The 15,131-nt window shown below is 36.4% G+C and overlaps 1 protein-coding gene across 1 annotated transcript in view; it reads left to right on the forward strand.

Moving 5' to 3' along the window:
* Positions 1-15,131, forward strand: part of LOC128647322 (unconventional myosin-Vb-like) — a 338,426-nt gene that overhangs the window by 199,186 nt on the left and 124,109 nt on the right. The gene's annotated exons all lie outside the window — the stretch shown is intronic.

Here is a 15,131-nt window from a genome sequence, read left to right on the forward strand (position 1 = left end):
GTTCTTACAGTTCCCTAGCCATGAAGGAAGTGTCTTGAATTCTCTAATGGGCAGAAACCTATTCCTGTCTAAACTCTGCGATTCATATTCCAAGGGTGAGCAACTGGGAAGCGGACTTTCTCAGTCGACAATCTCTACATCCAGGGGAGTGGTCTCTTCACCAGGATGTGTTCAATCCGATTGTGGATCTTTGGAGTCTCCCAGAGATCAATAGGACGGCTTCCCATTTGAACAACAAACTTCCCAGGTACTTTGCGAGATCCAATGTTCCTCAAGAAGAGTTAGTGTTTGCTCTAGTATCTCCTTGGTTATTTCAACTCGCTTATCTGTTTCCACCACTGCCACTGGTACCCAGAGTAATCTCCAAGATAGGACTAGAGAAATAATCAGTAATCCTGATTTCCCCAGCTTGGCCTCGCAGAAATTGATATGCGGATTTGTTTCAGATGTCTTCCTCTAAGGTCAGACCTTCTGTCTCAAGGTAGGTTTTTCCATCCAGATCTCAAGTCTCTGAACTTGATGGCATGGAAATTGAACAGTTTGTCCTTAGACATAAAGGTTTCTCGGATTCAGTGTCTGAAACCTTAATTTATGCCTGTAACTAGGAAAATGTATAAGGTCCGGAAGACTTCTTTCTTGATGTATGGTTCATGGTTTTTTCTGACGTTCTTTCAGAATTCCTAGGATAATTCAGTTTCTTTTGCAAGATATGACAAGTCCACGGATTACATCTTTATGGTATTATCGCCTCCTGGTCAGCAGGAGGAGGCAAAGAGCTCCACAGCAGAGCTGCATAAATAGCTCCTCCCTTCCCCCCCAACCCAGTCATTCTCTTTGCCTTTGTTAGTGATAGGAAGAGGTAAAGGAGGTGTTAGTTTAGATTCTTCAATCAAGTGTTTCTTTCATGTAATTAGCAAGAGTCCATGAGCTAGTGACGTATGGGATATACATTCCTACCAGGAGGGGCAAAGTTTCCCAAACCTTAAAATGCCTATAAATACACCCCTCACCACACCCACAAATCAGTTTTACAAACTTTGCCTCCCATGGAGGTGGTGAAGTAAGTTTTTGCTAGATTCTACGTTGATATGCGCTTCGCAGCAGGCTGAAGCCCGGTTTTCCCCTCAGAGTGCAGTGAATGTCAGAGGGATGTGAAGAGAGTATTGCCTATTTGAATACAATGGTCTTCCTCTAGGGGATCTATTTCATAGGTTCTCTGTTATCGGTCGTAGAGATTTCTTCTCCTACCTCCCTTTTCAGATCGACGATATACTCTTATATACCATTACCTCTACTGATTCTCGTTTCAGTACTGGTTTGGCTATCTACTATATGTAGATGAGTGTCTTGGGGTAAGTAAATCTTATTTCTATTTATGACACTCAAAGCTATGGTTGGGCACTTTATATGTAAAGTTCTAAATATATGTTTTAAACTTATATTTGCCATGATTCAGGATAATCAGTATTCCTTCTTTCAGACTGTCAGTTTCATTATTTTTGGGAAAATGCATATGAATAAAAAAAAATTTTTACCTTCAAAAATTGACTTTTTTCCTTGCGGGCTGTTAGGCTCACGGGGGCAGAAAATGCTTCAATTTATTGCGTCATTCTTGGCGCGAACTTTTTTGGCGCAAAATGTCATCATTTCCGGCGCCATAGTTGACGCCGGAAGTTTGCACATGGTTGCGTCATTTTTTGACGCATGTGTGTTAGACGTTTTTTTGCGCCAAAAAATGTGGGTGTCATTTTTGGCGCCAAAAAATATGGGCGTCATACTTGGCGCCAAAAAATGTGGGCGTCATACTTGGCGCCAGTTTTTTTCACATTATTTCAGTCTCACTTTTTTGTTGCTTCTGGTTGCTAGAGGCTTGTTTGTTTTGCATTGTTTCCCATTCCTGAAACTGTCATTTAAGGAATTTGATAATTTTGCTTTATATGTTGTTTTTTTTCTATTACATATTGCAAGATATTTCAAAAGCTGTTCCTGTATCAGAAAATACTGAGGGATTCCTGATGACTGATATCAGTCCTACCAAAGCTAAGTTCATTTATTTTAATGTTATGAATGTTTATATTTAGCTATGGTTTGTAATAAGTTTTTATGATAAACTTTTACATGCAGAGTCCATTAGTATTTATGCATTATCTATTGCTATTCTTTTTACATCTTATGTACAAGATATACTTAGGAATTTATAAGAATATTTTTCTGATTCTAGTATAAAGGCTTTGTCTGCTATCCCGCCTTCTAATAAAATTTTTAGGTCTTTTTTTAAACTTCTCATTTAGTTGATGAAGTTTCAAATGACCAACGACATACTGAATTATCCTTCTCTGATGGTGTTTTTTCTCATTCAGAATATTCTTCATCAGATATTGACACTAACAAATCTACTTTTTTATTTTTAGAGTACATTCGTTTTTGTTGAAAAGGTGTTGATTATTTTGGATATTGAAGTAACTAGTTCTTTTGATTAAGACTAGCTAACATTTAAATTCTGCTTATTAACCTTCTGTGGTTTCTTCAGAGGTTTTTTTCCAGTTCCTGATACTAGGGAATGGAATAGGCCGGGAACTTCTTTTATTCCTTCTTTAAGGTTTTTAAATTGTATCCTTTGCCGGCAGTTAGTTTAAAGTTTTGAGGAAGATCCCTCAAGTTAATGGGACTATCTCTACTCTTGCTAACATACTACTATTCCTATAGCAAATAGTATTTATTTTTTTCCTTGTATCTTATTTAAGGAAAATTATTTATTTTCAGGTACTTTTCTTAGACCTGTAATTTATTTGGCTGATGTTGCAACTGCTTCAACTTTCTGGTTGGATACTTTAGTGCAACAAGTATCGGATTATGATTTGTTTAGCATTGTTAAGTTGATCAACATGCTAATAATTTCATTTGTGTCGTCATTTTTTTGATATTTTCGCAAATGAGGTTTAATCTATGTCTTTAGCTATTTTAGCTAGAAGAACTTTATGATCTCAATCTTGGAATGCTAATTTGATTTCTAAATTCCATATTTCTTTTTTTCCAAGGTAATCAATTATTTGGTTCACAATTGCATTCAATTCTTCAACTGTTACTCTGGGCTTCAAGATTGAGTTCTAAGGCTAAATTTTAAGCTTTTTTTTTTCTTACTAAGGAACGGAATTCTAAATTCTTCCCCAAGTAACATGTTTATAATTGGAAGTTTCTTTCATGTAATTAGCAAGAGTCCATGAGCTAGTGACGTATGGGATATACATTCCTACCAGGAGGGGCAAAGTTTCCCAAACCTCAAAATGCCTATAAATACACCCCTCACCACACCCACAAATCAGTTTTACAAACTTTGCCTCCTGTGGAGGTGGTGAAGTAAGTTTGTGCTAGATTCTACGTTGATATGCGCTCCGCAGCAGGTTGGAGCCCGGTTTTCCTCTCAGCGTGCAGTGAATGTCAGAGGGATGTGAAGAGAGTATTGCCTTTTTGAATTCAATGATCTCCTTCTACGGGGTCTATTTCATAGGTTCTCTGTTATCGGTCGTAGAGATTCATCTCTTACCTCCCTTTTCAGATCGACGATATACTCTTATATATACCATTACCTCTACTGATTCTCGTTTCAGTACTGGTTTGGCTTTCTACTACATGTAGATGAGTGTCCTGGGGTAAGTAAGTCTTATTTTCTGTGACACTCTAAGCTATGGTTGGGCACTTTTATATAAAGTTCTAAATATATGTGTTTAAACATTTATTTGCCTTGATTCAGGATGTTCAACGTTCCTTATTTTCAGACAGTCAGTTTCATATTTGGGATAATGCATATGAATAATTCAATTTTTTCTTACCTTAAAATTTGACTTTTTTTCCTGTGGGCTGTTAGGCTCGCGGGGGCTGAAAATGCTTCATTTTATTGCGTCATTCTTGGCGCGGACTTTCTTGGCACAAAAATTTTCTTGTCATTTCCGGCGTCATACGTGTCGCCGGAAGTTGCGTCATTTTTTTGACGTTTTTGCGCCATAAAATGTCGGCGTTACCGGATGTGGCGCCATTTTTGGCGCCAAAAGCATTTAGGCGCCAAATAATGTGGGCGGCTTTTTTGGCGCTAAAAAATTTGAGCGTCATTGTTGTCTCCACAATATGTAAGTCTCATTAATTGCTTCTGGTTGCTAGAAGCTTGTTCATTGGCATTTTTTTCCCATTCCTGAAACTGTCATTTAAGGAATTTGATCAATTTTGCTTTATATGTTGTTTTTTCTATTACATATTGCAAGATGTCTCAAATGGACTCTGAATCAGAAGCCACTTTTGGAAAAACGCTTAACTGAGTTTCAGTTCTACCAAAGCTAAGTTCATTTATTTTAAATGTTATAAATGTTTATCTTTAGCTATGGTTTGTAATAAGATATTATGTTATACTTTTACATGCGGAATCCATTAGTATTTATGCTTTATATATTTTCTTTTCTTACAAGAAATATTTAGAAGACTTATAAGAAATATTTTTCTGATTCTATGTTAAAGGCTTTGTCTGACTTCGTGCCTTCTAATAAAATTTTTAGGTCTTTTTCACTTCTTTTTTAATTATTGAAGTTTCAAATGACCAACAACATACTGATTTATCCTTCTCTGATGATGTTTTTTTTTTCAGAAATTTTCTTCATCAGATATTGACACTAACAAATCTACTTTTTTTTATTATTTTTCAATTATTAAAGTACATTTGTTCTTTGTTGAAAAGGTGTTGATTATTTTGGATATTAAGGTAACTAGTTCTTTAAGACTAGCTGACATTATTTCTGCCTATACAGTGTGAATAAAATGATATAATATGTTTTCCAATCCCTGTTACTTAGTGTATTATACAAACATATCTGTATATTTGAATTTTTGAATTTTGGTTTAATTGCAGATATTTTTTATGGATTTGATATAGTGGACTTGTGAAGAAGTATGGTATCCACAAAGAATATTCGCAATATTAATTCTTAATTACCATATTTACCATATTCGTTTGTTTAAAGCTGAACATACATAATTAAAATAGCGTCAATGGTATCAACATTAGTAACAAATAATAAAAGTGAAACAAAAATAAAGTGATACAGTAAAAATCGTATAATAAGTTATGAAAGATAAAGTCTTTCTGCCGTGATCGTTAGAGTAATTGTTAATTGCTTTTTGTTAAAAGCGCTGTTGTTAAGTCCTCTGTGGGGATAGTATGTGTGGGCGTGCTGCAACACGTTTTTGTCTAATTGCTATATATATTGCGATTATAAGTCACTGTTAAGTAGTTTTGGTTATCTGCCCTTCACATTAACTTCCTTAGTTGGTGTAGGTATAATAAATCTTACCCGTTGTTTCTTTTGGGATACTTTGTTTCTGGTCTAGTTTCTTTTTGTGCCCAATTCAATTTTTACTGTGATAAATGTGGATCGGAAGCCGGGATAGCCGCTGCCGGTGTTGTAGTGGTTTCAGTATGTCGCGTTGGTTTGTCTCCGCGATTACACATACTTGAAGGAGTAGATGCTGGGGTAATGTGGTAGTGTGCTTTAACCGTTAATCCTTTCAGATGGCTGGTCTTTTTGCCCGGTTCAGGTTTTCAAAACCTCTTGAATTGTTGCGAATGTGTTCTGTTTAGATCCGTACTTTGTTTCAGAGTATCCGATCTGCAGGTGTCCACAGGTTTCTTTAGGCCCAATTTTAGGTAAGGTATTTCAGTTGTTCTTGGCAGTCCTTTAAGGAGGACTAGGTGCTTTGAAGGTTGTTCTTGAACGCTTCAGAATATCTTTCAAGCGTATTTGTTGGTCCGTGGTTTGATGTAGTCTTGGCGGTCCACTTCGAAAGTGGACTATGAAAATATTTAGTGTAGCAAGGAGTAGGCAACGCGTTTCAGCTGATTAATACAGCCTTTATCAAGCATATGCGTACTAAGTTAGGTTTCCTTCCTAAAGTGGTTTCAGATAGGAACATTAATCAAGAAATTGTTGTTCCTTCTTTGTGTCCTAACCCTTCTTCTCATAAAGAGCATCTGCTGCACAACCTGGATGTGGTGCGTGCATTGAAATACTATTTACAGGCGACTAAGGACTTTCGCCAGTCTTCTGCTTTGTTCATTGTTTTCTCTGGGAAACGCAAGGGTCAGAAAGCTACGGCTACTTCTTTATTTGTGGCTGAAGAGTATAATTTGTTTGGCCTATGAAACTGCTGGACAACAGCCTCCTGAGAGAATCCCGGCTCATTCCATGAGGGCTGTTTCCTCTTCCTGGGCATTCAAAAATGAAGCTTCTGTGGAACAGATTTGCAAGGCTGCAACTTGGTACTCTTTAAACACTTTTTTAAAATTTTATAAATTTGATACTTTTGCCTCAGCTGAGGCTTCTTTTGGGAGAAAGGTTCTTCAAGCAGCGGTGCCTTCCGTTTAGGTTCCCTGTTTTGTCCCTCCCTTATCTGTGTTCTCTAGCTTGGGTATTGATTCCCAATAGAAATTAGAGATTATCCGTGGACTCACTGTGTCCTTAGAAAGAAAACGAAATGTATGCTTACCTGATAAATGTATTTCTTTCTTGACACGGTGAGTCCACGGCCTGTCCTGTTTATTTAGACATTTTTTTGTGTTATAAACCTCAGGAACCTCTGCACCTTGTGTTACTTCTCTCTTTTTCCTTTGGTCAAATGACTGGGGTTGGAGGGAAGGGAGGTAATAGTTAACATCTTTGCTGTGGTGCTCTTTGCCTCCTCCTTCTGGCCAGGAGTGATATTCCCAATAGTAATTAGAGATGATCCATGGACTCACCGTTTCAAGAAAGAAAGAAATTTATCAGGTAAGTATACATTTTTGTTTTTTAAACAATAACAATTTCTGTGAGTAGTTCCATTTGGAGCATGATCATCGTGGTTATGAGTTACTATACCATAAGGCTTTTTCTATTCTTGCAGACGTAACTATCTTTTGGATGAAAAACACATTAAAACATGCCCTATTTGGCTCCTTTCCTGCTAAAAACTATCTGATCCTAAAAGAACCAAATGTTTTTATTTAAACTATACATTTAACTATCAAAGAAGAAGCCAGGAATTGGAATGAACATGGTTACCTGCTTCACATAGTCTGGGGACATGTATTTATATGCCATACATCTTATACTAGCAGTTTATAGCAGTTTGGGGCACTTTTCATACAGGTGTTGAGAGACAATGATCCATTACTCCTGGGAATTATTCTTCCCTGCCACTTGAAGGAGGCAAAGATTTCCAAACCCCAAGAGCTCTATAAAACCCCTCCCACCTTACTGGTAAACTAGTCTGGTCTGTGCCTCTGCTGGGTGAAGAATGAAGATGTGAATGTGAGAGGGGTTCTCAGACAGAGTTGAGGCTCATTTCCCCTCAGAGTGCAGCGTTTCATACAGGAGGTACAATTCCATGATCCATTGCTCTTGGGAATTACTCTTCCTTACCACTATTAGGAGGCAAAGATTCACAAACCACAAGAGTCCTAGAAAACCCCTACCACATACCTCAGTCTTTACTTTGCCTCTGCTGAAAGTGGTTGAAGAATGACGATCTGCATTTGATTCTCAGAGAGAGGGGTTTTCAGTCAGTGCTTGTCAAAGGGATGTATTTGAGGTATGGTTTGTGATTCTTTTTTTACCTCTTGAGAAATTTAACATAAACCTTATATAATTGGTCACAGGGACTTGTCTTTTGCCTCCCTATATGGATCTACAATATACTCCTATTAGATAAACCTCTGCTGATATGTTTTAGTACTGGTTTGTATATATAATTTAGTACTGGTTTGTGTATGTGTATATGTGTGTGTGTATATATATGTGTGTGTGTGTGTGTGTATGTATATGTATATATATATATATATATATGAAGAACAGATTCCTTTACATTATTCCCCTTGCTGTTTTGCGCACGTCAGCATTTTTTACGCATTTAGTTTTAATTTTTTTAAGGGGGTTATAGTGTTTATTGTTTTGCTTTGTCAAATGCTATAATGAGCCGGTCTGATTCTGTCTCTAATTCTACCCTAGACGCTGAGTCCTCTGAACACCTTTCTACCATTATTAGGGGTGCTTATTGTAAAAGAGCTGAGGTACCTGCTCCAGCTCATTTATGACTCATGTTTAAATTTATTAATGCAATCGGACTAACCTAAGACTGCTGTTTTGGGTATTAATCCTTCTTCTGTTTTTCCATTACAGGAGAATGTTAATGTTTTACCCAGTGTGAAAAATATCATCAAGGCTGCAGTTTCTTGGGTGCTAGAGGCTCTCCAGCCTTCAAACAAGTGTAAAAGGCCAATTTAGATTTTACCTTCTAATAGTACTATGTGCCCTGAAGCTAGGGATACTGTTATGTCTTCAGATGGTGAAATTTCCTCTGGTGATGAGGAGTATTCATCTGATTTTGAACCTGATATTTCCTATTTACTTAGGCCACCCATTTCTGTAGCTGGTGTGACTGCTGCTCCTACTTACTGGTAATACAGTCTTTCAGAACAGTGTTCTGATTATTCTGTCAGTGAAAATCGTATGGGTCTACTTAAAAATGCCAATTCTTTAATTTGTGATGCTGTGTTTGATATTATGAAGATTAATATTAAAAGCATGTCTTAGGCAATCCTTGCCAGGAAAGCCTTATGGCTTTAAACCTGGTCTGCTAGCATGGTGTCAAAAATCTAGATTGTCTCCTTCCAAGGAAAGAAACTGTTTGGTTCTGATTTATATTCTATTATATCTACTGTTACTGGCGGTAAAGGGGCTTTTTCTTCCTCAAGAAGAACTCTAGAGGGAAATCTAAAGCTTCCAATAGTTTTTATTCCTTTTGTCAGAATAAAGAACAAAAGTTTAACTCTTGTGCTAAGAAGAAAGGTACCTCTGGCCTAGCCTGGAGGTCCTAGTTCTAACTGGAACAAGTCATAGCAGGCTAATAAATCTATCTCTTCTAAATATGCATAAATGTGTGGGGCAGGTTAAGCCTCTTTCCGAAGACTTGGTTTGTCTGTTCCAGATCCCTGGGCTCTTAATATAGTCTCACAGGGATATTGAAAAGAATTCAGAACGAGGCCTCCCAGAGGAAGATTTTTTTTTTCTGTCCCATGTTCCAAGGAATCCTTTAAAAGCTCAAGCTTTTTTCCAGTCTGACTCAGATTTGAAAGCTATGGGAGTGATTGTACCAGTTCATCTTTCTGGCCAATCATTTTTAGTTTGTTACTCTGCCATTTTGGTATGGCTACAGCTCCAAGAATAGAATTCACAAGGTTTTGGGTGCCCTTTTTTCTGTAATCAGAAATCTGAGTTTTGTAATGTTTCCTTACCTGGACAATATCTTGGTTCAAACTCAGTCTTTTCCTTTAGCAGAATCTCACACCAACTGACTCTTTTTGTTTCTTTAACTAAATGGTTAGAGGATCAATTTTCTGAAAAAGTTATTTGATTCCTCAAAGGTAACTTTTTTGGGGTTTTCAAATAGATTGTCTCCTTGAGTCTTTCTCTAACAGAGCAACAGAGGGGAAAGAGACTAAAGGTGCAGACAAGCTTTCACCAATTTTAACTTTCTCTGCTCTTTTTTGTATGGAAGTTCTAGGTCTTATGATTGCAGCTTCAGATGCAATTGTGTTTGCTCATTTTCACATAAGACCTCTTCAGCTTTGTATGCTTCATCTATGAAGTATACTCAACCGTCTCAAAAGATATTTATGGATCCCAGTACAAGTCAGTCTCTGACTTTGTGCCTGGATCATAAGTTTATTATTCACGGGGCATCTTTTGCTTGTCCTACCTGTACTGTGATCAATAAAGATGCAAGTCTCTCAGATTGGGAAGCTGTTTGGTAACCTCACCTCTCAAGAATCCCAAACTCCCTGGGCTCTCAGAGACTCCAATCAATGTACTGTGCTATTTTCAGGCCTCTATTGAAAAGAGAATATCATCTCCATTTTCAGAGAGACAATGTCACAGCAAAGGCTTATGCCAACCATCAGGGGGTTCTTACAGTTCCCTAGCCATGAAGGAAGTGTCTTGAATTCTCTAATGGGCAGAAACCTATTCCTGTCTAAACTCTGCGATTCATATTCCAGGGGTGAGCAACTGGGAAGCGGACTTTCTCAGTCGACAATCTCTACATCCAGGGGAGTTGTCTCTTCACCAGGATGTGTTCAATCCGATTGTGGATCTTTGGAGTCTCCCAGAGATCGATAGGACGGCTTCCCATTTGAACAACAAACTTCCCAGGTACTTTGCGAGATCCAATGTTCCTCAAGAAGAGTTAGTGTTTGCTCTAGTATCTCCTTGGTTATTTCAACTCGCTTATCTGTTTCCACCACTGCCACTGGTACCCAGAGTAATCTCCAAGATAGGACTAGAGAAATAATCAGTAATCCTGATTTCCCCAGCTTGGCCTCGCAGAAATTCATATGCGGATTTGTTTCAGATGTCTTCCTCTAAGGTCAGACCTTCTGTCTCAAGGTAGGTTTTTCCATCCAGATCTCAAGTCTCTGAACTTGATGGCATGGAAATTGAACAGTTTGTCCTTAGACATAAAGGTTTCTCGGATTCAGTGTCTGAAACCTTAATTTATGCCTGTAACTAGGAAAATGTATAAGGTCCGGAAGACTTCTTTCTTGATGTATGGTTCATGTTTTTTTCTGACGTTCTTTCAGAATTCCTAGTTTGCTAGATTCTACGTTGATATGCGCTTCGCAGCAGGCTGAAGCCCGGTTTTCCCCTCAGAGTGCAGTGAATGTCAGAGGGATGTGAAGAGAGTATTGCCTATTTGAATACAATGGTCTTCCTCTAGGGGATCTATTTCATAGGTTCTCTGTTATCGGTCGTAGAGATTTCTTCTCCTACCTCCCTTTTCAGATCGACGATATACTCTTATATACCATTACCTCTACTGATTCTCGTTTCAGTACTGGTTTGGCTATCTACTATATGTAGATGAGTGTCTTGGGGTAAGTAAATCTTTTTTCTATTTATGACACTCAAAGCTATGGTTGGGCACTTTATATGTAAAGTTCTAAATATATGTTTTAAACTTATATTTGCCATGATTCAGGATAATCAGTATTCCTTCTTTCAGACTGTCAGTTTCATTATTTTTGGGAAAATGCATATGAATAAAAAAAAAATTTTACCTTCAAAAATTGACTTTTTTCCTTGCGGGCTGTTAGGCTCACGGGGGCAGAAAATGCTTCAATTTATTGCGTCATTCTTGGCGCGAACTTTTTTGGCGCAAAATGTCATCATTTCCGGCGCCATAGTTGACGCCGGAAGTTTGCACATGGTTGCGTCATTTTTTGACGCATGTGTGTTAGACGTTTTTTTGCGCCAAAAAATGTGGGTGTCATTTTTGGCGCCAAAAAATATGGGCGTCATACTTGGCGCCAAAAAATGTGGGCGTCATACTTGGCGCCAGTTTTTTTCACATTATTTCAGTCTCACTTTTTTGTTGCTTCTGGTTGCTAGAGGCTTGTTTGTTTTGCATTGTTTCCCATTCCTGAAACTGTCATTTAAGGAATTTGATAATTTTGCTTTATATGTTGTTTTTTTTCTATTACATATTGCAAGATATTTCAAAAGCTGTTCCTGTATCAGAAAATACTGAGGGATTCCTGATGACTGATATCAGTCCTACCAAAGCTAAGTTCATTTATTTTAATGTTATGAATGTTTATATTTAGCTATGGTTTGTAATAAGTTTTTATGATAAACTTTTACATGCAGTCCATTAGTATTTATGCATTATCTATTGCTATTCTTTTTACATCTTATGTACAAGATATACTTAGGAATTTATAAGAATATTTTTCTGATTCTAGTATAAAGGCTTTGTCTGCTATCCCGCCTTCTAATAAAATTTTTAGGTCTTTTTTAAACTTCTCATTTAGTTGATGAAGTTTCAAATGACCAACGACATACTGAATTATCCTTCTCTGATGGTGTTTTTTCTCATTCAGAATATTCTTCATCAGATATTGACACTAACAAATCTACTTTTTTATTTTTAGAGTACATTCGTTTTTGTTGAAAAGGTGTTGATTATTTTGGATATTGAAGTAACTAGTTCTTTTGATTAAGACTAGCTAACATTTAAATTCTGCTTATTAACCTTCTGTGGTTTCTTCAGAGGTTTTTTTCCAGTTCCTGATACTAGGGAATGGAATAGGCCGGGAACTTCTTTTATTCCTTCTTTAAGGTTTTTAAATTGTATCCTTTGCCGGCAGTTAGTTTTAAGTTTTGAGGAAGATCCCTCAAGTTAATGGGACTATCTCTACTCTTGCTAACATACTACTATTCCTATAGCAAATAGTATTTATTTTTTTCCTTGTATCTTATTTAAGGAAAATTATTTATTTTCAGGTACTTTTCTTAGACCTGTAATTTATTTGGCTGATGTTGCAACTGCTTCAACTTTCTGGTTGGATACTTTAGTGCAACAAGTATCGGATTATGATTTGTTTAGCATTGTTAAGTTGATCAACATGCTAATAATTTCATTTGTGTCGTCATTTTTTTGATATTTTCGCAAATGAGGTTTAATCTATGTCTTTAGCTATTTTAGCTAGAAGAACTTTATGATCTCAATCTTGGAATGCTAATTTGATTTCTAAATTCCATATTTCTTTTTTTCCAAGGTAATCAATTATTTGGTTCACAATTGGATTCAATTCTTCAACTGTTACTCTGGGCTTCAAGATTGAGTTCTAAGGCTAAATTTTAAGCTTTTTTTTTTTCTTACTAAGGAACGGAATTCTAAATTCTTCCCCAAGTAACATGTTTATAATTGGAAGTTTCTTTCATGTAATTAGCAAGAGTCCATGAGCTAGTGACGTATGGGATATACATTCCTACCAGGAGGGGCAAAGTTTCCCAAACCTCAAAATGCCTATAAATACACCCCTCACCACACCCACAAATCAGTTTTACAAACTTTGCCTCCTGTGGAGGTGGTGAAGTAAGTTTGTGCTAGATTCTACGTTGATATGCGCTCCGCAGCAGGTTGGAGCCCGGTTTTCCTCTCAGCGTGCAGTGAATGTCAGAGGGATGTGAAGAGAGTATTGCCTTTTTGAATTCAATGATCTCCTTCTACGGGGTCTATTTCATAGGTTCTCTGTTATCGGTCATAGAGATTCATCTCTTACCTCCCTTTTCAGATCGACGATATACTCTTATATATACCATTACCTCTACTGATTCTCGTTTCAGTACTGGTTTGGCTTTCTACTACATGTAGATGAGTGTCCTGGGGTAAGTAAGTCTTATTTTCTTTGACACTCTAAGCTATGGTTGGGCACTTTTATATAAAGTTCTAAATATATGTGTTTAAACATTTATTTGCCTTGATTCAGGATGTTCAACGTTCCTTATTTTCAGACAGTCAGTTTCATATTTGGGATAATGCATATGAATAATTCAATTTTTTCTTACCTTAAAATTTGACTTTTTTTCCTGTGGGCTGTTAGGCTCGCGGGGGCTGAAAATGCTTCATTTTATTGCGTCATTCTTGGCGCAGACTTTCTTGGCACAAAAATTTTCTTGTCATTTCCGGCGTCATACGTGTCGCCGGAAGTTGCGTCATTTTTTTGACGTTTTTGCGCCATAAAATGTCGGCGTTACCGGATGTGGCGCCATTTTTGGCGCCAAAAGCATTTAGGCGCCAAATAATGTGGGCGGCTTTTTTGGCGCTAAAAAATTTGAGCGTCATTGTTGTCTCCACAATATGTAAGTCTCATTAATTGCTTCTGGTTGCTAGAAGCTTGTTCATTGGCATTTTTTTCCCATTCCTGAAACTGTCATTTAAGGAATTTGATCAATTTTGCTTTATATGTTGTTTTTTCTATTACATATTGCAAGATGTCTCAAATGGACTCTGAATCAGAAGCCACTTTTGGAAAAACGCTTAACTGGGTTTCAGTTCTACCAAAGCTAAGTTCATTTATTTTAAATGTTATAAATGTTTATCTTTAGCTATGGTTTGTAATAAGATATTATGTTATACTTTTACATGCGGAATCCATTAGTATTTATGCTTTATATATTTTCTTTTCTTACAAGAAATATTTAGAAGACTTATAAGAAATATTTTTCTGATTCTATGTTAAAGGCTTTGTCTGACTTCGTGCCTTCTAATAAAATTTTTAGGTCTTTTTCACTTCTTTTTTAATTATTGAAGTTTCAAATGACCAACAACATACTGATTTATCCTTCTCTGATGATGTTTTTTTTTTCAGAAATTTTCTTCATCAGATATTGACACTAACAAATCTACTTTTTTTATTATTTTTCAATTATTAAAGTACATTTGTTCTTTGTTGAAAAGGTGTTGATTATTTTGGATATTAAGGTAACTAGTTCTTTAAGACTAGCTGACATTATTTCTGCCTATTTATTTCTTTAGAGGTTTTCTTTCCAATTCCCTATACTAGGGAATGGAATAGGCTGAGAATTTTCTTTTATTCCTTCTTCAAAGGTTTTAAACTATATTCTTTGCCAGCAGTTAAACTCAATTTGGAGGGTTCTCCAATTTATTGGGGCTATCTCTAATTCTACTAATTATGCTATTGTTTCTATAGCAAAATAGTATTTGTTTTCCTTTAGATAGTTGTATCTTATTTATGGAAAATTATTTAGTTTCAGGTACTTTTCTTGGTCCTGTGATTTATTTGGATATTGCAATTGCTTCATTTTCTCTGTTTACTTTAAGATCAAGTATCAGATTATGATTTATTTTAGCATTGTTAAAGGGACAACATTTACTAGACTAGGTGCTGTTGCATTTGTCTTGTTGTTTTTCATTTATTGATTATGCAAGTCCACTGTATTGGCTGGTCCTTTAAACTGAACTATCATGCTAATAATTTCATTTGTGTCTTCATTTTATTGAATATTTTCGCAAATGAGGGTTAATCTATGTCTTTAGCTTTTTTAGCTAGAAGAATTTTGTGATTTAAAAAAAAAAAAATACATATTTCCTTTGTTCTAAGATAATCAATTATTTGTTTTATAATTGGATTCAATTCTTAACTGTTACTCTGGGCTTCAAGTTTGAGTTCTAAGACTAAAACTTTAAGCTTATACTAGTTTGGTTGTTCTTATTAAGGAACGAATTCCTGAGTTCTTTCCCAAGTAACATGT

Source organism: Bombina bombina, chromosome 2 (genome assembly GCF_027579735.1).
Source record: "Bombina bombina isolate aBomBom1 chromosome 2, aBomBom1.pri, whole genome shotgun sequence".
NCBI classification, from domain to species: Eukaryota; Metazoa; Chordata; class Amphibia; order Anura; family Bombinatoridae; genus Bombina; species Bombina bombina.